At 39.2% G+C, this 25,934-nt stretch overlaps 1 protein-coding gene across 1 annotated transcript in view; it reads right to left on the bottom strand.

The window, feature by feature from the left end:
- The window catches only part of MDGA2 (MAM domain containing glycosylphosphatidylinositol anchor 2), a 786,958-nt gene that overhangs the window by 658,972 nt on the left and 102,052 nt on the right, over positions 1-25,934 (bottom strand). The gene's annotated exons all lie outside the window — the stretch shown is intronic.

The raw sequence follows: 25,934 nt of genomic DNA, 5'->3' as shown, positions 1-25,934 counted from the left end.
AGAAAAGGCCAACAACATATTACTATGATCAAAATAAATGTTGTAGAAAATGGACCAGCTTTGTAACGAATAACAAACCCGTTTCCAGAGTCTCTAGCACATGGGGAGGGGTGGAGGTTCCAAGGCTGCGGAGCCTTCACGTTATCTGAGGCTAACAGCGCAGCGACAGAGGACGACCTACAGAAGCACACGACTGTGCAGCAGACAGCAGCCTCTGACCGCTATACACTTACGAGGGATCGCTCAGCCCTCTGCACTAATTTCAAGGCAGAGAATATTGTCCATCTTTTATTCTACAGGTTATTTACGATTAGAGTTGTCAGTATTAAAGAAATGGATTAGGGCTATTCCTCTTAATTGGCATGATAAATGTTCAGTTTTACCAGGAAATGAAAAGCTCCCTCCTTGCATTTTACCTTGATAGTTCCCGACCTTGTCCGCTTGCCTCTGTCTGACTGCCTCATGGTCTGCTCACCCTCCACCCAGTTCTGCCTCAGTGGTGGGGTTTCCTAAGTCACTATGTTTATTGTCTGTGAGCTCATCTCTAATGAACTAAGTATCATCCTAATTGTTACCCACAATTCCTCATCTCTGCCATGCCACCACCCCATTGCAGTTCTCTATTTCCAGGGACTGACAGAACAAAGCTACTTTAGTCCATTTCCATTACATCATACTCATTCCCATGCACCTTCCCACTGAAATTAATTTGTCTTGCCAGTGCTACTTCCTTCTACTTTCCTGCTATTGACCTCTTTCCCACTATTTATATCTCTGAATATGTTTTCTTTGTGTCAGTTAAGACATTTTATGTTGCAAATAAAAGTAGAACCAATCCAAACTCATTTTATTAAGGGAATTCACTAGGTCAGGCAAATTAAAATCCAGACTTACTTTTGATTTGATTTGATTTCTGATCTGAGGTTTTATCCAGTGCCTCAAGCAATGTTACTGAGGATCTGATTTCACTGTACTTCCCTGTTCTATCTTCCACAGAAATGAGTTACATCTTAGCCTTCATACCGTGGCCACTAAACAACATCATGACCTTCCCTCATGGTAGCAATGTGGCTGCATCAGTTCCAGTCTTCCAATCGTCACATCACACTCTCCCAGGCAGAAGTTAGCATCTTTTTTGACAGCTGCCACACAAATCCTGGGATTATTTCTCTCTTGGCCTGATTTAGGCTACATGTATGCCCCTAAATCAATCAGTGAGCTCAGAGATGGGTCTACTAAGTCAGAAGTAGCTTCAAGTCTTCTCATAACACAAGGCACAGAATGGAGGCAGATCAATCCTTCATAAGAAATTCAGGGTACAGTGTTGAGAGAAGGGGAAATGGGTGCTGGGAAGGAAAGCAACAAATGTCTGAGACGGGTGCCAATCAGATCACGAACTCAGAGCACAGGTCATGTTGTCTATATTCCAATCTCCCCCCGTCCTCCTCTCCTCCATTCCCACACTATGCAGCACTGCAGAAGATCCATTAGCTGATTCTTAATACATGTGCTGGATTTACTGACTGATCAAATGGTTTACACAAATCCAGCGAGGACCAGATTAGACGGTTGGAAGAACGAGATAACAGAAAAGTGTGTATCAGTCCACCTGTGTTTCCCACCTCCATAAACATAGGCAGGATGCACAAAACACAACCACACATCTAAAATAGACTGAAAACAGCATCTATAATCATGCCTATGTTCTAACCTTGAGAATCATGACCTCATTACACTGCCTATGCCCTGATATCTCCCTATCACTTCCATATATTTTTAATGAATACATGTGTCCTTAGTGGACTGTATACTTACTTAGAATACTTGTTATTGATCACGTTATTAGCTCCAGAGTTCAGCAAAAAGCACGGTGCATAGTAGGTCCCAAATGTCTATTTGTGAAATAGCATTAATTATTACTCTATTCTTTGATTAATAAAGACAGAAAGCAAAAAGTACAACTTGACATTCCTTTAATCATGGTAAATATGGCTGAAGTGGCCAAATTCATCAATGGGAGATATTCTTTACATTTCATAGGAAGTCCTGGTTTCAGCAGCCTAAACCTCTTCTCCAGAGTAATCAAATGGGTCTGGAAATGCCTAGGGAGCTTCCATAACTGAGAAAACTTCTGGGAACAAAAATCCAGTGGGTGAGATGTGAGGCTCAACAGAGGTTCAAGGGCAGTGAGCTAGTGCTGAAGAGCTAGGAATGCTCTAAACCAGGGGAGCACCTGTCACCGTGATGGAGCCGTAGTCCAGTCTTCATGTCCTGTACATAAATCCCAGAGCAGAGGTAAGGGTGAGTGGGCGGCTGGTGGCTTCAATAAAACAGCAAGTAACAAGGAAAGGGCTGGCTTTGGGTTCAACAGCTTTGGCACCAACAAATACAGCTTCATGGCCACAGGTTGTCTTGGTGAGAACCCCTGCTCCCGGAACCAGGTCGGGGACTTTTGGAGACCTTGTTCGGGCACCAACAGCAGGACAACAGCTGATGCATTCGAGGACCACACTGAAGCATATAATGCAGACCCTCCCCAGGAACTCCCAGCTACCTGCAGAGCAGCTGAGGGGCCTGAGACCCGCCCGGGCCACCTTGGACAGAGCTCAAGGAGCGCAACCCTGCTGTGCCTGTTGCAGCTCTGCGCACGCCGCTTAGGCAAAGCCCAGGGAGAAACACGGATTGTGTCTCCAAAGTAGAAACCGAGTTGTGAAAAGGTATGTGCCAGATAACCATACCGATAAGACATGTTTTTCATTTGTGTTTCTTCAGAATCTGTCTGTCATCATTAGCACTGCCAGGTGTGAGTACTGATTCAGGCTGTATTTTAGTTTCTGTCCAGCAAAATGAAAAAATTAAAAAGCAGTCACATAAATTCTATTTATATCACTTATACAACTTGTTTCATGTAATAGGATGCGCTAAAACTGGACCTTTTTATTCTTGAAGACTTAACTAGTGTACTGTGTGTGTTTTTTAAAATTTTCTGTACATTATGATGTTTTGACATTTAAAAAAATCTTTCTAGCTGGGAAGAGACCGCCTCTCCCTGGGTTGGCCATTTCTTAGAGCAAAGGGCCTAGTCAGGACCATGCCTTCATTACGCAAACTAACTATCCAGAGCCTCAACTCCTCTCTCTGGCCTGTCTACTCCAGGAGGCAATATTCCTCCGCCTTCACTGTCCCAGGGCCAGGTACCAGATAACTAGGGATCAGTCTTACAGCCTAAAGCCAACCAAAATTATTCAAACCAGCCAATCCTAAACTGTTTGCCCTGCCCTGCCCCATCTTGCCTACAGAAACCTCAAGAAGGCCATGGCCTAAGCGCCCCCTGCTCCTGTCTCCTGACTCCCAGCCCCCTGCTGTCTGCCCAAGTGCAGGGCATGAGGAGCCAGTTCTCCGGTCTCTAGACCCCATGACTGTAACAAACTTTGCTTCTTCCTGAGCCTCTCCTCTGTCTCCTCTTGTGGCCACACCTGACTGACCAACTCATACAAGAATACACAACAACCAGAAAGAAAGAGAAACCTTCCCTACCTAGAACTGACAGCCATTTGCTTTCAGTGGTTCTAATAACGGAAACAGAATTCTCTTTTTAGGGCAGATTCATTGTTCTGGAAGGAGCCGTGTTGTCTTCCTCTCTCAAGTGTGCAGACATAAGTCAGGTACTCACGAGTTTCTCCAGGTGAACTCCTAACTTTGGAAAATTAAGACAAGTGCACCAGGTTTAACTGGAATGGAAGTAGTGCTGTCTTACTCAGCAGGCAGGGGAAGGGCTGTTCTTCTGGAAGATTTTGTGAGGAACCTGGCCGTCACTATAAGGAGTTTGCAGTTATCCCAGGACTACGAGACTGTAGGGCAGAGTTTGGTCACCCTGTGTTATGAAGAAAGAGGAAGATGCGGCTCTGAATTGGGGAAGAGTAGATTTCAGGGAAATAGTGACAGGCTGAACAACAGAGACAGAGAATAGGTCTTAGGAACAGTGATGTCCTATATAAATAACTCACAGACAAAAAAGAGGACCAAATAAGCACAAAATAGATGCAGAGTGAAATTTTTCCTCTTCTTTAACTTCCAGTACAATAGTTCTCAAGTCAATGCATATACATAACAAAAGCTACTTCATCAGTCAACATTTTAGCCACAAACATAATGCACAACAAACCCTGCCAAACTTTGTTAACATCCCATGGATCCAAGCAAATGACTTGGCTAAACCCAAATGAAGAAATGGATTTCTCCCTCTAGTCAAAAGAACCACAAAGACACGAGGTAAAGGGTATGGACATAGGCAGAGTGAAGAATTGGGGCCGATAATTTAATCTGCGCAGAGATACAGTCAAGCAAATGAAAATTACCAAATGAAATATGTACAAATGCATTATTAAAAACAAACTTAATGTTGCTATAGACTGTACGTTTGTGTTCCCTCAAAATTCATATGTGGAAACCTAATCTGATGTGACAGTATTTGGAGGCTGGGCCTTCGGGAGGTGACTAGGTCATGAGAGTGGAGCCCCCATGAATAGGATTAGCTCCTTATAGAAGAGGCCCCGGAGAGTTCCCTTCCCCCTTCCACCACATGAGGACACAGTGACAAGATGGCCATCTATGAACCAGGAAGCAGGCCCTCCTCACTAAACACCAAATCTTGGGCTTAGCCTCCAGAACAGTGAGAAATAAATTCCTGCAGTGGTATTTTGTTATAGCAGCCTGAATGGACTAAGACATATGTTTCCCGTCGAGCTGGTGGTCAGATATTTATAGAGCACATCTGTAACCTTGGGCATTGTGTGTACAAATGTGATGTAAACATTAGCACACACAAAAAAGTAATGATCGTTTTACATTATGTCTACTGTGAAGTCTGAAGGTTCTTGTGAGTCTTACATTGCTGAGCAGATGGAAGTTTCTGAGTGTCTATTACCCAGAGTGAGAGTTCACAAGTACTCCACTGACCAGTAAGCACACTAGTCAATAACCGTACCAGTTGAAACAGTGAAGAAGAATAAATACCAGAATATATTCATACCATTGTGAGACATAGTTGAGAGCTTGTAATAAAGAGAAACTGTTCCAGCAAGACAATCCAGAGCTACTAATAACTTCTTTGTAAGAAGTAAAAGGTTTTTCTTTAAGTCACCAATATTGAGAGCTCAGTATGAATACTCCATAGAACTTGGTCATCAAGACATTTCAGTGTCTAATTTTCCTAAATATATGATCTTGCCCCGAAGTTAGCCACATAATAAAAAAAGAAGTAGACACCTTTTGCTGTCTATTCAAAAGTTAGCTATGGTTCTACCTCTCAGCATGCAACTAAAGCTTACAGACCACTCCATGGAAGAATGGCAGATTTCTCAGTTAATCCACAAAGAAAAAAGACTTTGAAAGGAGGTCAAGTGAACGTGGAAGAATTTAAGGACTGTAGAATCTAGAAATGGAAGTTCCTTTAAATGTGCAAACGTAACAAACTGCACCAGCTGTTGATGTGGAAGAGGGGTGCTACTATGCAATTCAAGAATTAATCTAAAGAGGAAACCTGGGGCCTGCTATTATCCACTGATACCTTCTCTCTGTAAAAAAAAAAACTTGAAAATAAGCAAAAGCTTGTTACAGTACTAAAATGTGTCACATTACTGTTTAAATTCATCAGAGACAGATGGCTAATTTGACTAAACCAACCTTTGTTTACAGTGGAACAGATCCACTGATCCTGTGCCAAAGAACTGTGGTTTAAACTTCCCCGTTTCAGCTACCACATTAATTCCAGGGTTCGCTGAGTCTCCAAAGAACAGGATTAAGATTTCAAGATACTCCTCAAGGATTAAAACAACTCGATGAGTTCATACTAATAAATATTTAGGAACCAGACTTCCCAAGGACAACATAATGAATAAGAACCATGAACAGCACAGGTGGGCAGTTTTATATCCTGATATATTATTTATATGATAGCAAAAATATTAAGTGAAATCACTTCTACCAGCACTGATGTTTAAGACAATACAGATTCAGATAAATAGATCCTCTGTGTCTTTCTATTTGCAATTTAAATTGCAATGTTAGACTGTTCTAAGTCCTAATTATTTAAAAGCAGCAGTAGTTAAACAAAGGTATGATGTTTTGAATCTGTGCTAGCATCTTTTAACCATATGCAAATGTATGCCCTGGATATACATGGCTTATTGATGGAATAAAATTATTGGGAGCTTTTCCTGCACTAATGTTTTATTCAAGTTTTACTGATTGATTGGCACGGTATTTGAAATTTGTGAATTAATTTTTTTTCCAATTAGCAGAATCTGGCCAGTAAATTATTGCATGAGTGTCGAGTAGCATCTAAGAAGTTGACTTCATTATTCAACTACCAGAGGATTCAGTTAATTATTGTTCAAGAACAGTAAACGGTGAGCCCAAGTGTCTAAGTCTTGTAACAAGACTAAGTGGTCTCAGAAATTACCTTTCTTCCTGAGGTTTAGTGTTGTATATAAAGATAACGATGCAACATCTCTAGAGTCCTTAATAGAAGCGTTGCTCACACTCAAAACATCTCCAACTCTCCAGGACAGACACAGTTGACCTTTCTATTATGTTTCTACTCTGTCACCTCCATTACAGGTCTTCTCACACCATGATGTGATTGTGTGTGTGTGTTTCTTTTCCTCTGTCTCTCTCTCTCATAAGACTCTAAGCTATTTGAAAGGTAAAAATTCACTGTCTACCCCTCCCTCTGGTTCCCTCCATGTGTTCCCCACGCCCCTCCCCCACACACAGGCCTCTTTAAGGTTCATTTCACACACTAGCAAATCCATCCAGAGCATCTGCCCTTGATTTTTACCACTGCCTGGAACACGTCCCTCAAAGACACACAGGGATTGTTCACTCCCTTTCTTCAGGTTCTTATGCAAGTGTCACCTTCACAGCAAGACTTTCCCTAACTATCCTATTTAAAGTACCCCCAACCCCTTGCCTGCTTTATTTTTCTCCTTAGCATTTACCACCAATGCACGATATATTTTAGTTGATTGTATTGGTTATTGCCTGTCATGCACAGTGGACTACAGTCTCTATGGAAGAACCCGCCACGCACGGCGGACCGCAGTCTCCGTGGGGGAACGCCTCTGCTTTCTTCACTGCACTATATTTTAGGTCCTAGATCAGTACCTGAAACATGCTTGGTGATCAATAAATACATGCAGAATGACTTTCCTTCTACAATCTACGATCAGATTACCGTTCACTCTTTACTTTAATATGCCAAGGAGAAACACAAATAATGGATGCAGGCAGAGGTGAGTCCCTGGGCGAAGTGAAAAATGCACGTCCTGTCTGGAGGGAGTAGCTATTCATCATCTCTACTGAAAACTGTGGCCACACAGGAATAAGAACCAAGTCTTGCCATTTTCAGACTTTTCAAAAGAGGCAGGAAAGAGAGACTTTTGCGTATAATCTCCTAGTTTATGTAAATGTGGGTACTAATTCAATTTAAGAACCAAAAAAATAAATAAATAAAACCAAAACACTTTGCAAAGAAAACAAAATACATCTGGAGGCAGAATGCAGCCTCAGAAGCCAGGAGGCCACAGGATTTCCCTCCCCTAGATACTATGGAAATTCCATCTTGGATTTCTAAATTCATGTTTCCTGAACTTATGCTCAAACTCAACATTTCAATCCTCTCTCATCAAATAAACTCTGCCTCCATGAAGCCACTATTGTGCTTCCCCCATCCTCTTTATATCCTTTATTCTTTCATTCTTTTCTGTCAACAGCCTACATATAGTAAATTTTTAGAAGGAACATCCGCTTTGGAATTAAAAAAAAAAAAAAAAAGAGTTGAATTGAATTACAGCTCTACCTGTTGATTGTTATGAGAACTTTGATAAATTTCTACATCTCCAACCTCTGATTTCCTCATTGTATTTGAGTTCCATTGGAAACCGCACCATTTTGTTCTTAAGCCTTTCTATTGCTTCCCAATATTATCCCTGAGCTGTCCCCCAGGCCTCTGGCTGCTCATCCCTTGAATATAATCTGAACCTATCTCTGCTTAATAGGGAGAATGGCACAAGGCCTGTCTTCTTAAAAAAAAAAAGCCAAGTCTCATTTACCACAATGTTCTGGTTTACTGAGATATTCCCTCAATTCATTATCATCCACTTTTGTCAGCCTAATGAGAGAGAGAGAGAGAGAGAGAGAGAGAGGAAGAAAAAAGCAGAGAGGAGGGAGGAGGAAAGCAGGAGGAGAAAGGAGGAGGAGGGAGAGGGGTGGGGGGATGGAGAAGGAGGAGGAGAAAAACTAAGAAACAAGTTATTTTGTTCCAAAGTATCCCTTGTTGGAGGTAAAAGAATGGATTCGGTAGTCTTAAAGCACTACTTGTGTTGCACGGTTCTGTGACCACATGGCCATAACAAATAATTGGGAAGTTAAGAGTATTTTATAGAGCCAAAATATTTATTTTCAACAAAGTAGTTGTTTCTCTTTAAGAGTTCACGAAAAGGCTATTCTACTCACAATCTCTTTTTTATTATGCCTTTAACGGACATTTAAAAACTCATGTTTATTTCTGAAAAGGTGTGTAGGTGGCAAACTTCCCATGGGTTCTGTAAAAATCCCTGGGAAGCCGGCACACAAGGGAAATCAGAGGTGGATTAAAACCAGAGTAGTTGATGTCGTGCAGCTTTCCTTTAACCTTGGCGATATTTCATGTTCTTACTGGTAAGTTCAGAGTCAACACTTGCTTTAGCCTTCAGACTACAGCGCAGTTTAAAGAGGGACAACATTTAAAATCCTTCTTAGGCTGTGGACATAACAACATCATTTAGCTTTAAAACGTTAAATTTGTGTTGATAAAAAAAGTTTAAGAAAAATTGTTATCTATCCACAAGTCCACTGAAATAAAAATAATTAAGTTAGATTAAAAAAAATTTTGAGACAAAATTTCTAAAATGTTGTTATAAAAATGCCACTTTATTTTTCTTATACTTTGTTTTATAAACTAATTTCCGGATATCGACAAATGGTTAATGCAAAGATGTGGCATGCTTTGCGTTGAATTAAAAAATAGATCCATGAGAGTATTTTATTTTTCAGGTTATAAAAAGTAAAGCATGCACACTCTCGAAAGCATGGGAAGTAGGAAGACATAAAAAGATGTAGAAAATGATATAATTAATAATTTCAATTATGAAAGCATAACAAATCACCTCAGGCACAAAGCTCACTACGTCATGGGTGATTATAATTCACTCTAACGCCTTGAGATGGTCCAGCAGAGTAAGCACTAACCCTGAAAGGAGGAGAAAGTTGGTGAGGGTGTTAATACTCCCATTTAAGAGAGTAAGGACACAGGCACGGTCCAAGATAGTGAATGGAATAGAACTTCTGAGCAGGCGACACCATCAATTTTCCAGTGTTTCCCCCTGGTTAATAAGTTAATGACCCTTATTCTTGCCACCTCAAGTGAATTTCCTCAGATAATTCAAAAATATCTTGACTTCACTCATGCACTCTGCTAGAGTTATAGTCATAAGTCATCTAATCTAGCCACCAGACTCCATAAAAAATCTATAAATCATCAAGGGAGATATGTTTGAAAGATGCTATGTAAGACATTAAGTGCTAAAGTATCATTCGGCAAAATGAATCCTGTAGAGCACTAGTCCAGTGAGGTTTTCTAAGGAAAAATGAGGGGGAGGCACCTTGTTAACCCTCTCTGAGAGAGTCCCAAAGTATATTAACATATAAAGGCTCCGAGAAAACTTGTAAATAAACCTGATTAACTTTGTTTAATCCAGTATCTTTCCATTATATTTACAGTGAAACATTTAGCCAAAATTCTTCACTACGCCTCAGGAATATCTTGAAGGTTGAGACTGGTTCACATAAAGTTCTTAATAGCAAATATATTCAAAAGAACTAAAGATAATGTCCACACATTTGAAGTATAAAGATTACAGAAAGTATGTCATGGACTAAATTCTGAGTTAATATCACCAATGAGAAAATAACAGTTACCAAAAGTCTAATTGTGTCCAGGCTTAATCAGTTACAAGACTAAGTGTTTAAGCACCTTTGATTTTTACAAAACCATTAGCAGATCAGAGTGGCCTTTATGAACTTGCTTTCCGGGTGTAAAATGTACAATTTACATATTTCACACATGTGGTCATGGGCTAACCACTGTAATGAAATATATGCTTCCTAAATCAAACACATTTTTTAATCGCCCAAAAGATCAATGTGAAATGATCACTGCTACTTCGAATCCAATCCTGAATGAATGGGGACACTGTGTCAATCATATGTCGGTGGAGCCTAGCACTTCCCTCCGGCTAAGATGCCTCCTTGTATATCGAGTGCTAAGCTGTGTGTTTCCTCGTGTTTGCTTTGTTGTTAATGATGTTGGTTTGTTTGTTTGTTGTACAGAGGGATGGTCACTGACAGGTCCAGAGGTGTGCAGGGAATCCCAAAACAGCAGGCTAATAACCTCTTTCCTCCCACCAGGAATGATACTAATCAGCAAAGCCAATCAAACCAGTTCTCCCAGCCAGTCTGTACTGGAGAATACAAAGAAGACTATCTAATGGATCAAAACTGTAGAGAGAAATGAAGACATCACAAGAGTGACATCACAGGGCCAGGATGAAAGAACTGCTCCTATAACCACTTTAGGTCACCAGGGATCCACAGGTTCAGGCTGGAGTTATTTTTAAAGGTAAACCAACCTTTTCTAAGTTTAATCTAATTCGCCAACAGAATGGTACTAAGAGAGGTGGCTATAAAATAATGATCTATGTGATCTGTGCTAAATAAAATTGATTTTTTTTTTTCAGAAAAGAATCATTTTTATTACTCAACTATGCAACAAGTTCAATATTTAAATGAAAAATTCTGGCCTTGTATTGGTATTGTAAAAATCTGTCAAATTCTGTGACAAATGAGTTTCATATCCATGAATTAATTCTAAATCACTGTTGGCTCTGTTTAGTAATATTTGTGCAAATAAAAGAACGAAATAGAAAGTCTGATGCCACTAAAAGCTGATGGCTAAGCTCTAAATGTATTTAAGTGTTCATATTTAATGATTAGGAAGCAGTTTAACCTGCACATCATAAAATCCATCAACACACACTATTATTTAAAGAGGAAATCTCCATTTTGTGGTCAGGTAGACTCAATATTTGGTTTGAAAACAGCTCATGTATTTATAGATTAGAAAAGATTAGAGAGAGGGGCAGGGATCATGTGCTGGATACACTTTATTTTTCAAAATGGACTATGTTCATGACTCGGTATACACTGTACACAAGAATGAAAGCCATAGATTAAAGGGTTGTAGGCACCAAAAGCCAATGAAAACTATGCAGGGTGCTTCTTATGTATTATTTACACAGGCGACTTTCTGCCAACAAACGTTTCTTCCCTAAAATACATTTCAAATCTGTGGTGTCAATCAATGACATTTAACAGCTCTGTCATGGTCAAAGGGAACAAGAAAACCTGCCTGGATCCTTACATTGAGTACTTACTAATGATAACAAGGAAAAACAGCAGCAGCCTCAGGTACAGCAGTGCACCACCAACAGAAATCAAGAAGAGGACAGTGGCGGGAGCTTGAAAGCCATGTCCATCAAGTGCACTGTGGATGACTGAAAAATCGTGTGAGTTTACTCAGATCAACATAGCCCAGCTACGAACAGACTGTGTTTCAAGAGTTCCCCTAAGAATGCAATGCTGTGCTAGGCACTTTGAGGGAATATTTAGATGTTTAAAACACAACCTCTGCCTTTTAAATGACTGGTATGATGGTGAAATGGAGAAGGTACTGAGTTTACAAGAACAAAACTCTTACTCCAAACGGTCTATTAGCACGCTGAATAAATACAAACAGAATTTTATGACTATTCAAAAGAAGAGAGGTTACAGATGGTGGGAGAAAATACTTTATACAGAAGGTTCGTTTTAATGTGAACTTGGAAAATACAGTTCATGTACATGATATAACTTAACATAGAGGACAAACCAGCAAAGTCAAGAAATGGAAACTAACAGGGCACAGCACACGTAACTGGGTCCACTGGAACGGGTCCCAGCAGAGAGCACTACAGGGTGTCAGGTGGTCACAAGGGGAGGGTTTAGAGGATGTAAGCATTCACCAATCAATCATGTGGACCGATTTTATGTAACGTTTGCCTCTGAATGTATGGTTCCAAGAATATATACACTTAACGTGTGTATAAAAGTTTGTAGATATACATACACATTTATTTGAGGTTACGTCTGTGTGTAGATAAACACACACACACACACACACACACACATACACCTGTTTACTCACAGAATCTATTTATGTCATAGTATTACTGAAGGAGGCCACAATATTCACTGAATACTGGATAGGAAGAGCACCAACATAGTTCCGTGGGAAAACAAATCCAAGGCCCTTATTTGGACCATCAAGAATTTACTCCACACAAATGAGTGGAGTAGATTCTTCAAGTCCACCTACAGGCCATTAGAAATGGAAAAGCAAGCTGCATAGCGGACCCTTTTGGTTTTGAGGAGGTATCTGGACATCCTGGTAAAGTGGTGGGAGGAGAGCTCCAGGATGGGGGCTGAGTGTCTGGGGCTTCATATTTCTCTAAAACTTAAAGAATGTTTCTTGGTCCCTCCAGTTTTTGGGTTAGCTCCTTTCTTTTCTTCAGGGGACCTCTGTAACGGCAGGGCTTTTAATCTCCTTCACTTCAAGGCCTAGTGCCTAAGACAGTACCCAATTCCTTTCAGGCACTCAGCAAACTGAATGAATTAATGTTAAAGTTCTCACTTTTATTTCAAACACGATTATTTATCTCCCTGACTCACAAAGGAACTGCACAGGTTGGGAAAACACATACATGTACCTAGGCCCTTAAGTTTTTAATGAGGGTGTCTCACAGAATTACTAAAAGAAATCTAGAACACAATCACTCCATTTTAGTCCTAACCTAACTTCTTTTCTTTATTGATAAGATAGCTAAAGCTACATAAATTCTTGTAATGGGTTTTGGACATTACAGAATTAATGTAAGACTCAACAATTGGGTTGGGTGTACCCTGGGCATTTCAGGACAGAAGAGGGCGGGGCTGTCACAAAGGCAGAAGTGACGGATGGAAGTGGAGTACTCAGTGCTGCCTGCCTTCATTACAGACTGTGAACCCTTCGAGCACTGGTGCCCTCTTCTCACCCTGGTACCTGCACTTGGTTGGTGCTCAAAAGAATCAACAGCTGAAAGGGAGGCTTGAGGAATTTGCCGCCCTCCCCTGCCTCGTCTTCCTCTTCTCTTTTCCCGGGTGCTCCCACGAGTTTCCACCCAGGACCTGGCCTGAAGGGAATACGAAGGGGGGAGGAGCAGGTGGGAATCAGTGACACCAAGTAAGGACGACAGGAGGAGACACTCCGGCCAGAGCTGACGGAGAAACGATATCTTCACAGCTACTTGACACTTCCAGGTTCATCCAGGTAACAGCATGAACGTTGGTTACTGCTTTATGGAATCCTTTCAAAGTCTAAAACAGGTTACACGCAGAGGCTCTGGAGGAAGACGTCTTCAATTTAAGATGTGGAGCTAGGCTTACTCCTGGCGTGACCGTGAGCATTTACTTAAATTCTGTAAGCATCAGTTGAGTACTTGTAAACGGATATAAATTATATCCCTCATTTTACATGCGGTTGTTATTATTAAATATGATTAATCTGAAATACTGAGCACTGAAGAGAGAATGCACTCACCACTGAGTGTTACACGTTGTTGCTGTTATTGCCATTGACACAAGTATATAACCACTCTGTGGTTTAAAATGAGAAAACATATTTACTTAGTGCTTTTTAAATGAAGATTCATGTCTGAGAATGAAAGTTTATCTTATATATTATAATATCTTCTATATGGCAGATTCTTAATAAAAATATATCTATATATCCATTAAAAAATGTTGATGAGAAAACTAAGTAAGTAATTAGAGGGATCAGTAATCTTTGTTCAGTTATTGGTTACAACCACATCCCTAGTTCCATGTTCAGAAATTTTTGTTTGTCATCGAGTGACTGTGACCAGGGCAAATGCACTGGGGTTATAAACAAACAAGCAAACAAAACGAACCTCAATTCACTTGATTTTCGGTACATGTATCGGTGAAATCACAGCTTGAGAAGTCTAAAGAATAGTTATGCTTTTTAGAAAATTCCGTTTAATCCTCATTCTGAATATATAGAATACAAACTGTTAATAGTTATATATATTTTCTAAAACTGAATTTCATATTCATAATCTTAGCAGTAATACAAGAAGAACTTATATCTTATTAACATGAACCATGATATTTAATTGCTAAATAAATTAAGGACACACACTCATAGTCCTTAAAATAGGATAATAATATAGAGCCAACAATATGCCCTTATTTCCTTGACTAACAATGTCTCCAGCTTCACAGGAGCAAGGTAATTTTTAAGCAAGTTTTGAACAAGATTATTTTACACTTTAAAATTGTGTCAAATGTAACTCTCTGCAAAAGCTAAATGTAAAGATGCTGCTGTACTCAGTGGTGTCCTCTAAAATCAACTATTGCTACAGCCCTGCTAATAATGAGACTGGTCTTCACGCACAGAACAACAAATCATTCTTGTTACCTTTGAGTCCCATTTTCATTATAATATTTCCAGAAAATGTCTGAACTTGTTCATCTCAGTAACTGAAGCATTAAATACATGTCTGTTATACTGGAAAGGAAAACAATGGAATCACGTGAATAACTGTCAACAATTTTAATGCCATAAAATCTAGATAAACAAAAAGTTTATCTAGATTTTATGATACAACTAGAAATCTTCCCAAACAAATCAAAGCTATTAATGGAGATGTACTGTTTATAAATTTGCCGTGACACTCGAGAAACATTTAATGAACTTACTACGTTGAACATTTGTTAATTTTTAAAGCAGACGCCAAGTATTCCTTTAAAAATAAAATTTGATTTACATATTGTCCTCACTTTCTCCATCCAAAGGAGGTGGGCACCGCAATCTCTGAACCTTTCATTGATGACTTCTATATTGCCTTGTTAAAAGAGAGATTTTCTTAAAGAGATCTTTTTTTACCAACTTATTTCAATTTGAAATAATATATTAACTTCCCATTTTTAATATATAGATAGGTAGACAGACAGACACACAATCAGGGCTTCTATTCTGCAGGCTCTAACCACAGCACTGCATTTCCATGCTGCGTGGATAGATTTTCCGTTTAAACAAATGATCTTGATTCCTTACGTATTCCTTGCAGCCTTACGATAGGCAAATGTAGGCTTCTATTAGTCTTTCTGATATACTGAAAATAGGGCTAAGAACCTCTCAATAATAGTTTCTTGGATTTCAAGAAGTGTAAGGTTTCCAGACACCAGGAAACAGAACATTTGAAAGTCAAATTCTCTAATAAGATAATACATATTTAATACATTTTGCCTAGAATCGACGAAAAAGTAATAACCGTGAGGATGAGCTTTAGAATCAACAAATTGTGGAAGTACATGAACCAAGTTCACATATTCACACCTTTTCAACATTTTGACGACTGGTAACCAGTCGTCGAAGGCTGAAATGGGCTGACAAACGAGAAAACCATGAACACTTTGGGCAGGCACAGTCACCTCTCGTGACTGAAGGGGTCAAGGTTGAAGATTCCGTTTTGATATTTTCTAATCACAGCATCAAGCAGAGACCTAACTCACAGATCTAGCTCAGGTCAGAATGACATGCAAACTTTGGAGAAGGAAAAGCACTGATGCACATAAATTGTATAATTAGTTTTAATTTGATAATATCAGCAATCAATCATAATTAGAAGCAATGTACCTGTATTAAAAGAAGGTGGCAATTTTTTCACATAAAATAACACGATCAAATTATTCTCCCTCACTTATATTTTCCATTTCTCTCTTAGTTTCTTCCCATCTATCTGCATACATTTCAGTCCTCACAGGGCTTAGCAATGATTCCTATACTCCCTTAATTTTTACTATCCTCTCTCTCTTTTTGTTTACAGAGAAAGTTCTTGAAAGGATAACAAGACACTTTGTCATCTCTATCTCAATCTCAACTTCTTTGTAATTTTCCTTTTCTCTTTATCATCTCTTTAGCAAAATGTCTAATGATGACATTTTTAAATAAAGGCTTTATCAGATACAACTTATATACCATAAAATTCACCCTTTTATAATCCTTTTCATTTCTATAGAGTTGATGGTGATATCCTTTTTTACATTCCTTGCTTTAGTAATTTCAGTCTCTTTTTTTTTTCTCTTGGTCAACCTAGCTAATAGTTCACCAATTATGTTGATCTTTTCAATAAAACAACTTTTGGTTTCATTGATGCTCTCTGTTGTTTTTCTCTTGTCTATTTCATTTATTTCCATTCTAATTTTTATTTTTTCCACCCTTCGGCTGGCTTTGGGTTGGGTCTGCTTTTCTTTTTCTACTTTCTTAAGGTAAAGTGAGGTTCTTGATTTCAGAACATCTTTTGTAATACAGCTATAAGTTTCCCTGTAAGGACTGCTTTAGCAACATCCACTACATCTTGATACACTGTATCTTCACTTCAGGTATCTCATAGTGTTTTCTAATCTCCTGCGCAATTTCTAGTATTGATTGGTTTTAGTCTTAATCAATTTACATTTAATATAATTGCCTATAAGACTGAACTTGCATCTGTCATTTTGCTGTTTACTTTTATATATCTATGTCTTTTTTCTTCCTCAACGCTTCCATTATTCCCTTCTTTTGTGCTAAATAGATATTATCTAGTCTACCATTTTAATTCCTTTGGTGTTCTTTAACTACATTTTTTGAATAATTTTCTCAGCGGTTGCCTTGGGACTTGCAATTGACATCTTCACTTGAACCCATCTAGTTAGGATTAATACCACGTAATTTCACAGTATGCAAAAACTCTGCTCCAAGAGAGCTCTGTTTGCCCCTCCCCTGCTTTGTGCTATTATTATAATACAATAAATTGCAACTTTATGCTATATAATACAAATTACAATAATACAAATTACATCTTTATACTATATTATAAACCCATCAACACAGTTTTGAAACTATTGCTTTATGCATTTGTCTTTTAAATCAAACAGAAGAAGAAAAGAGTTACAAAGAAAAATGCATTCACACTGTCTTTTATATCCGTGATCTAGTTACTTTTACTCTGTGCTCTTTATGTCTTCCTGCGGATCTGGGTTCTTGTCTAGTGTCCTTTCATTCCAGCCTAAAGCACTCTATTTTGTATTTCTTGTAGGGCATGTCTACTATTGACAAATTCTCTCAATTTTTTTATCTGGGAATTTCTTAGTTTCTCCTTATTTTTAAAGGACGTTTGTCTGGATAGAGAATTCCTGGTTGACAATCTTCCTTTCAGCACCTTGAATATATCATTCCACTCTCTTCTGGCTGCCATGGTTCCTATTAAGTCAGCTGTTAATTCACTGAGACTCCCTTGTATGTGAATGAGTGCTTTCTCTTGGTGCCTTTAAGATTCCCTCTTTGTCTCTGGCTTTTGACAGTTTGACTATGATGTGTCCAGGTATGGATTTCTTTGAGTTTCTCCTACTTGGAGTTGGTGTGTAGATTAATGTTTTTCAGCAAATATGGGGAATTTGAGGCCAACATTTCTTCAAATATTCTTTCTGCCCCTTTCTCCTCTCCTTATAGGACTCCCATTATGTATATCTCAGAACACCTGATGGTGTGGCACAGGTTTCTAAGGCTCTGTTCATCTCTCTTTCTTCTTTCTGTTCCTCAGACTGGATAATCTCACTGCTCCTATCTTTAAGGTTGCACATTATTCCTTCTGCCAGCTCAAATCTGCTGGTGAGCCCCCTAGTGAATTTTTCACTTTAGTTGTACACTTTCAACTTCAGAATGTATAGCTGGTTATTTTTTTTAAAGTTTTATCTCTGTGTTGATAGTCCCCGTTTAGTGACACATCATGTCAGACCTTCTTTCAGTTGATTAGACGTGACTTACTTGAGTTTGTGAGCATATTTATAACCGCTGGTTTCAAGTCTTTCTCTAGGCGAGCCCAGTATCTGAGTCTCCTCAGGGGCAGTTTCATTTGACTGAGTTTTGTTTTAGTTTTTTTTGTAAACTGTGTATGGGCCACACTTTCCTGTTTCCTTCTCTATGTCGTATTTTTTTGTTGTTGCAACTGTAAAATTTAAGAAATCAGATCCCCCATCCTCACAGTTTGTTGTTGCTGCTATTTGTTAAATGGATCTCCTGGACCAGGTCTGCAAAGTCTGTATTCTTTCCTCCGTGTAGCCATTGAAGTTTCTCCTTAGCCAACTTAGTGGGCAGACAACGATCAGACAGAGATTTCCTTAAATGTGTTGAACCAATAAGTTTCTAAACCTTTGAAGAGCAATTCTATGTGTGTGTGTTCGAGGCATTCAAGAAACCTCCAGCATTTTAAGCTGTATCTCAGCCCTCACTTCTTGTCTGTGCAGAGCCTGGAGGTCAGCTGGAGGTAAGAAATTAAGGCCTTCTGAATAACTTTCTGGACATGCACACCATCCTGCACACGGCTATGGCCTTCTGGATCCCCAGGAATACGGCAGAGATTTCCGTATTCGTGAGATGACTTCTCAGTCCTCAGATTTTCTTTTTAAGATTTTGGGCAGCCTCTTGTTTTGCCCAACTGGGATCGCCAACTTGATTGTTAACAGTTGCAGCTGAATTTTTTCAACAAACTCCTTGGTGACAGGGCCTCCTCACTGAGTCAGCTCTGAATCAGTGAGCTGAGTCAGGTCAAATAAAGACAGGCCCGAGGAATGGACTTTTCCAGGGATCTGCCAGGCAGGTCAGACAGTGACAATTCAGTGGGGATGAAGCTCTCCTCCCCTATTACCAACATCCCCCGCAAAAGGGGTATATTTGTTACAACTGATGATCCTACATTGACACATCATCATCACCCCAAATCCACAGTCTACCTTAGGATTCACTCTTGGTGTTGCATATTCTATGGATTTGCACAAATGTATACTGACATTTCCATCAGTATGGTATTATACAGAATATTTTCCCTGCCCTAGAAATCCTCTGTGCTCCATCTCCTCATCCCTCCCCCCTCCTTCACAGCCCCTTGGCCACCACTGACCTTTTTACTGTCCCCACAGTTTCGCCTTTCGCAGAATGTCACATAGTTGGAATCATACAGTATGCAGCCTTTTCAGACTGGCTTCTCTCACTTAGTAATATGCTTTTAAAGTTCCTCCATGTCTTTCCATGGCCTGAGAGCTCATTTCTTTTTAGCACTGAATAATATTCCATCGTCTGGATGGACCACAGTTTATTGATCCATTCACTCACTGAAGGGCATCTTAGTTGTTTCCAAGTTTTGGCAATTATGAATAAGGCTGCTAAACATTCATGTGCAGGTTTTAGCGTGGACATAAGTTTTCAACTCTTTTGGGTAAATACCAAGAGCATGATTGCTGGATCATACGACAAGAGTATGTTTAGTTTTTTAGTTTTGTAGGAAACCACCAAACTGTCTTCCAAAGTGGCTGTATCATTTTGCATTCCTGCCAGCAATGTATGCGAGTTCCTGTGGCTCCACATCCTCACCAGTATTTGGTGTTGTCAGTCTTCTGGATTTTGGCCATTCTAATAGGTGTGCTGTGGTATCTTGTTGTTTTAAGAGACGGAGCTTTTTGAGGGACTTGAAACCTGTGTTCCTCCTGCAGCAGCTGATAGACTGCTGGTTCTCATAGCTACTGTGGAGCTAGGGAGAGGAAAATATGAACATAGAGAAGGCAAAAATATGTGCCACAAAGCTCTCTGTTCTTATGGAGATTCAATGATCTTTCTCAAATAAATACTTCTTGGATTACTGCAACTCTGATTTCCACAGTCCTGAAAAAGTTCATATTGACAGTTTTTGCCAGTATTCTCTCTCTTTTTGTACACAGAATAGCAGATGTTTTGGAGATCCTTATTCTCCATTCCAGAAGTATGTCTCTCATGATGAAATTTTAGTATCTAAAGTCAATGGATTTCTTTAGCCCTCATTCTTGACTACCAGACTTTTCATTTGGGCCTTGTTTCTTTACACTTAAAGCATCACTGATTCCACCTACTCCTTAGCTTTGGCTACCATTATGGACTGAATTGTGTCCCCCCCTAAATCATATGTTGAAGCCCTAACTCCCAACGTGACTGTATTAGGAGACAGGGCCTATAAGGATGTAATTAAGGTTAAATGAGGATATAAGGGTGGGGCTCTGATCCAACAGGATATGTGTCCTTATAAGAAGGGGCACCACAGCGCTCTCTCTCTCCACACGTAAGTGTCAAGGAAAGGCTATGCGAGCACAAGCTAGAAGGCAGCCATCTACAAGCCAGGAAGAGAGCCCTCACCAGAGACTGACCGTGCTGGCACCCTGACCTCAGAGAAAGGTCTGGGAGAAAGTAAGCCACCCAGTCTGTGGTACTTTGTTACGGCAGTCCAACCTGAAGAATGTAACGACCACCCCCCAAGTCTATGTCTCAATTCCTAAACTCACTTGTAAAGTATCAGCATATATTTATAACTTCTGGCTGGGTATCACTTCCTCGATGTCATCGTAATCTCAACACGTTCCAACTGGAACTCATAATGTAAACCAGCAACTCTTCCTGCCTCTCCTAATTTGACGAATGATTCCCACTCCCAGCTACCCAGACTCATACTCCAGTAGAGTTGATTTTATACAATGTTTTTCAAAGCTATTTAGTGACTATTTCTAAACAAGAGATTAAAGGCTACTCAGCATTTTCTTTTCTTTTCTTGTGACTTTTTAGTAAAGAAAATGATTATATTCCCCCAATGTGGGTGGCCACGGCCATGAGATGCAGTACAGTGTGTTTGGCAAGCCACCTCAATATGTTAACACTTCCACCACCTTCTTCAGAATCAACGGCATCAAGTATACAAAGGCCACGCTCCATAAATAGAAAACTGCTGCCACAGCCCCTGATATCTCAGGGAGTGACGACTTGACGTTAAATCTGTGTCTACAGACCTCCAAACAACCCACCAGTAAAAATGACAATTTGGTGGAAAAAAAACAAAATCACAGCAATTCTTAGATGTTACATGAGTCAATACATGATTCATTCACTGCTTCTTTCTTCACTTTTTAATTCATTGTTCTGAAAACAAATAAATATGACAAAATTCTTGCTTCACTATAGTCTTTGTGAGACTGTAAACAGACACTGTCTCTGCATTTAGCAGCAAAGAAGAATTCCCGGAATTATGTGAGCATCGCCAGAAGGGACAATGGTTCTTCTCTGTTACAAGTTATATCTATTTCTGCCTAGGATGATCTCATTTTTGATAACCAGATAACATATCAAGAAAACAGTCCCTTACTGAATTTAAAACCCACCAGTGGGCCCAAGGTGCCCACGGGGAGAGCAGTAGCATCCCTCTTGGAATCCCTACACTTTCCAAGCCAAGTCTTGGCCGTCCCGTGGAACGGGTCCCTATGGAGCATCGAGGAGGCAAAGCAACCCAGTCTTTTTACAGCACAGACAGAGTCTCATTCATTTTTGCTTTTGGAGTGTTTTCAGAGTAAAGTATTTGTTGAAATGAGAAACATGCATGTTTAATATTAATTTATTCAAATATATATTTTAAATTTTAAGATACAAATCAAAACAAGTTTATAAAGAAATTCAACACAATATGACATCTTCCAAACTAAACTAAAAGTATAATTATTATTTAGTATAATTCAGAGGAGAATATTTGTTTTTGATTCAAAAAATATTGCGAAACAGACCCACCTCTACATTCCAGACAGCTGAGGTAGTCTTCCTCTCGCCTTTTATCACAGGTCAGCCTTTACTTGACGGGAGTGATTTCTGACGCCCAGCTCAGGAATCACTGAGTCTGCTCTCTGCCTGGGGATAAACATTCTTGCTTTCTATGCTTTTCTGTTCTATCAAAACATCTCTACCACATGCGGCTGCCATTCAGGCTAAAGACTGTGATGGTTCTCGTTCTTCACACCCCACCTAAGCACATGCAGACTGCTCCTCTGCGTTGCCATGAAACTCCTAGAACGCATTTTATTGAAATAAAGGGTATCCTTGGCATCCTACTGTAATAATTCCAACCCTCCTCCAATCTGATCTCTTATTAATCTCCAGAGAAAAGGCTTCTGCATTATCAGACGTTTCTATATTTTATAATCCAGCATCTCCAAAGAATTAAGACACAAAATAGAAAGTAACAGAAATAGACTCAAAGCCACGTCTCCCAAGACCTTAATATTACATGTTCACATCTCTTCCTTGACGTACTAGAAAACAAAACAAACAAGCTCAAAAGAAGCTGTCAGCATATTTCTAAAAATTCCTACCTTTTTATGGAATGCTTATGAAGCAAAAAATCAACTCCCATTTGTCCTTTCCCAGTACAGTCTCTCTTTATGATCAACGGAGCAGCAGGAAGAAGCTACTGTATGTGTAAGAGGAAAGGGAGAGCAGCAGCAGAAGTAACAACAACAGTAATTACAAAAGGACTCGAGTTGGTTTTCGTTTTCCAATCAGAAAAATATACCTTATTTTTGGAAGATTTAGGGTCATTCGGAGTCTACTTTTAAATTAGACTAAAAACAATATTTGAAGACTTCATGTCTCCTAGTTTTCTTCCTCCTCCCTGGCCATTCCATCTCAGTCTCCTTTGCTTTCGTCTCATTTCAGTGACTATATATTATATGTATTATAGTGCTATATATTATATATAATATATATAACTACATATTGGATGTTTCCACGGTCAGCCTTTGACCTCCCTTCCTACTGGATAAGCACTCATTCTGCCAGAGGCCTTATCCAGGCCTTAACTACCACCACCGACCATTCCCTAATGTACTTCTCCAGCCTGGACCTCCCCCCTGAATTCCAGACTCGACTTTCCAACTGTCTACTCCTCATTCCACCTGGATATTACAGACGCATTTCCAAATCAGGAGGTCGAAAACTGGGTTCACGACACATCCCAACCAAGAAAAAAAGAGCTCCCCCCAGTCTCACCGGCCACGGGAAACTGAAACTACAAGCCTTCCGCTGTCCAGACCAAACATCTTAGAGTAATCCCTGATTCCTCTCTCTCTCACATACCACAGTACCCAATCTTTCAGCAAATCCTGTGTGTTATGTCAAAACATATTCAGAATCTGATCACGTCTCATAATTTCCACCCCTTCTATACTGGTCCAAGCCGCCATCACCCTTTCCCTACTACATTATTGCGACAGCCTCCTCACTGGTCTTTATCTTTCTATCCTTTAAAAAAACAAGAGAAAAAAAGGAAAAAAGTCAGATCATGTCACTCCTTTGGTCAAAATCTATGAATGGCTTATTTTTTTATTCATAGTAACAATCAAATTCTTTACACTGGCTTACAAAACACTCTACAATCTCTTACCACTCCCGACCTTGCCTTTTTCCCTCTGCATTCAGCTCCTTTCTGTTCCTCACACACAGGAGTTAAGAAGCTCCTGCCTCAGGATCTTTGCACTTACTCTCCTTCCACATGGATTTCTCTCCCTCAACAATTCAGATCTCTGTTCCAATGGTACCCTCTTGAGGGGAGCTTCCCTTGTCACCTCCTTCTAAAATACAGCCCTAACCTCTTCTCTGGCACTCTTTATGCCATCTCATTGCTTTATTTTGTCCCTGCACTTATATCACCTGATGGTCTACATTTGTGTGAGTGTTTTATTATCATTGCCTACCTCTCCCCACTAGACCATGAACTCCATGATGGCAAAGCACTTTATGGATGTGGTTCACTGCATCCTAGCAACAAGAAAAGTGGCTGACACAGAGTAGATGCCTAATAGATACAGTTAAACTATGGGGAAGAGGCATGGAGATGTCTTGAAGTCACCAGTATAACATAATATTATATTAATAATACAGTATATACTAGATAGCATAATATATTAGTATATTTTAAGTCAACTAGAATTTTATGGTCAGCCACTTGGAACCTCTGCTAGGTATTCAATAATCTGCATCATTATTTGATAGAAATAATTAACTAATTAAGTAATATGTGAAATGTACGATACCTTTATTATTTGTTTAATTTTCGAATAGCTCTTTTTTTCAAACAATTATGTGATCATTAGAAAGTTTGTGGAAAATATCAAAAGGTAAAAAGATAATGTCACCTCTAACTCAATGTTATTGATATTTTGAAATATTTCTGATATTTTTCCTATGATACACATATACATACAAGTAGATATATAAACACATATAGCAATACTATAGGATATAATTCACAATGTAAGAATAAAAATATACTGAATTTTAAACAGTTTATCTGGTCATTAACTATTTGTCAAAAACATTTTAATAGTATCATTACAGTCCATTGACTGCACACAAGTTAATTTATTCAGGCAATCCCAAATTATTAAAATTTTCATTGTCTGAAGGACCAGTTCAAGTCCAATGTCTTCCACACAGTTTTGCTAACTTTCCCATTCCACAGTGATCTGCACTCACCCAGAATCATTCATCAAAGGCCTCCCAGAATTGTAATTTACCTGTTCATGGCATATGAGGATACAGTTTTCTCATACTTTATTGCATCTCTAGAATTTTCCAATGTTTTCTACATATGATGTGTTCAGTAATTCTTTATTAATAATGAAGATAATACACAAACACTCTACACTTTCCTAACAGCCGAGTCACAGATGAAGTCAAGCATTCTGTGTACTTTCAGGTGGGGATACAGCAGTTGTATAGACTTCAGTTTGGATCTTGCTGTTTTTACTCTTTCTCCTATTTTTTCTTTTTTTCTGTTATCATTTAAGAAATCCATTTACTTTCCACCAGTGTTCAGTTGCTGAAATCACTCTCCATTAGGGAAGAACATTTGACTCCCGGACGCTGCTGTCCTGGGTTGCAGTGTGGGCGTTCCATCACAGGTGCTATTGATTCCTTCTTCGAGCTGCACTCTACATTTGCCATCTGACCGTCGGATGATGAGTATATCGCACACCTAGTAGTTTCTCTGTATTTCATTTCACAGGAAAACAGAGATATGCAGGGAAAATTTGCTGCTAGGAAAAAATAACTTTGAAGACTATTTTTTGAAATGTATGTTTTTTTTGTTTGTTATTGAGTATATTTGTGTATAAGGACAAAAACATAAGCTCGAAGGAATGGAAAAAAACGTGAAAAATCATCTTGTCTTCATAGACCACCCCTGCAACATCAGAAGTAAACTGAGTCTTTGGGAAAATTTCAAGGAGCAGGCTAATTTTATGACCAGTACTTTTTAATAAATCTTTGTTTCCCTAACTGTATCCATGACAAAAAAACAAAATTTAATGTTAGGTGTGATAACAATGAGCTCATCCACTCTTCTAATTTTAAAGATAAAGAAAGATTTCCATTTCATCTGAGAGTCAGTGATTGAAAGTGGACTCTTTCTATCCTGATCCACCACCTTAGGACACTTTGGTTATATTCAAATACAGAATCTTAGAAGCTTCCATTTGGAAGTGACTTAGCAATCACTTCCTTCAGTTCCTCTCTTTAATCGATGTGGAAACTGTGGCCGAAAGTTACCAGCCACCAGCTGCGATGGCACTATTTCACTCTCTTCCATCTCTCTTTTCCTTGTTTCCAAAGGCCTCTTGTCTAACTTTCCCCAGTAGAATTACAGAAAAAGGCCAATCTACACAAACAAATAAGTTCAGCTCAGCCACCACCAACATTCTGAATGCCGAGTTATGTCCTGTAAGTATTAGGGGGAGGAGACTGTTAAAATAGGATTGTCGCCTTTGTCAGAGTCCAGGCTGGCGACAAGAGACAGGCT

The sequence above is a fragment of the Diceros bicornis genome, chromosome 5, assembly GCF_020826845.1.
Source record: "Diceros bicornis minor isolate mBicDic1 chromosome 5, mDicBic1.mat.cur, whole genome shotgun sequence".
NCBI lineage: Eukaryota > Metazoa > Chordata > Mammalia > Perissodactyla > Rhinocerotidae > Diceros > Diceros bicornis.
Note: the sequence above shows the minus strand (reverse complement) of the source record. Positions and strands in the feature narration are given on the sequence as shown.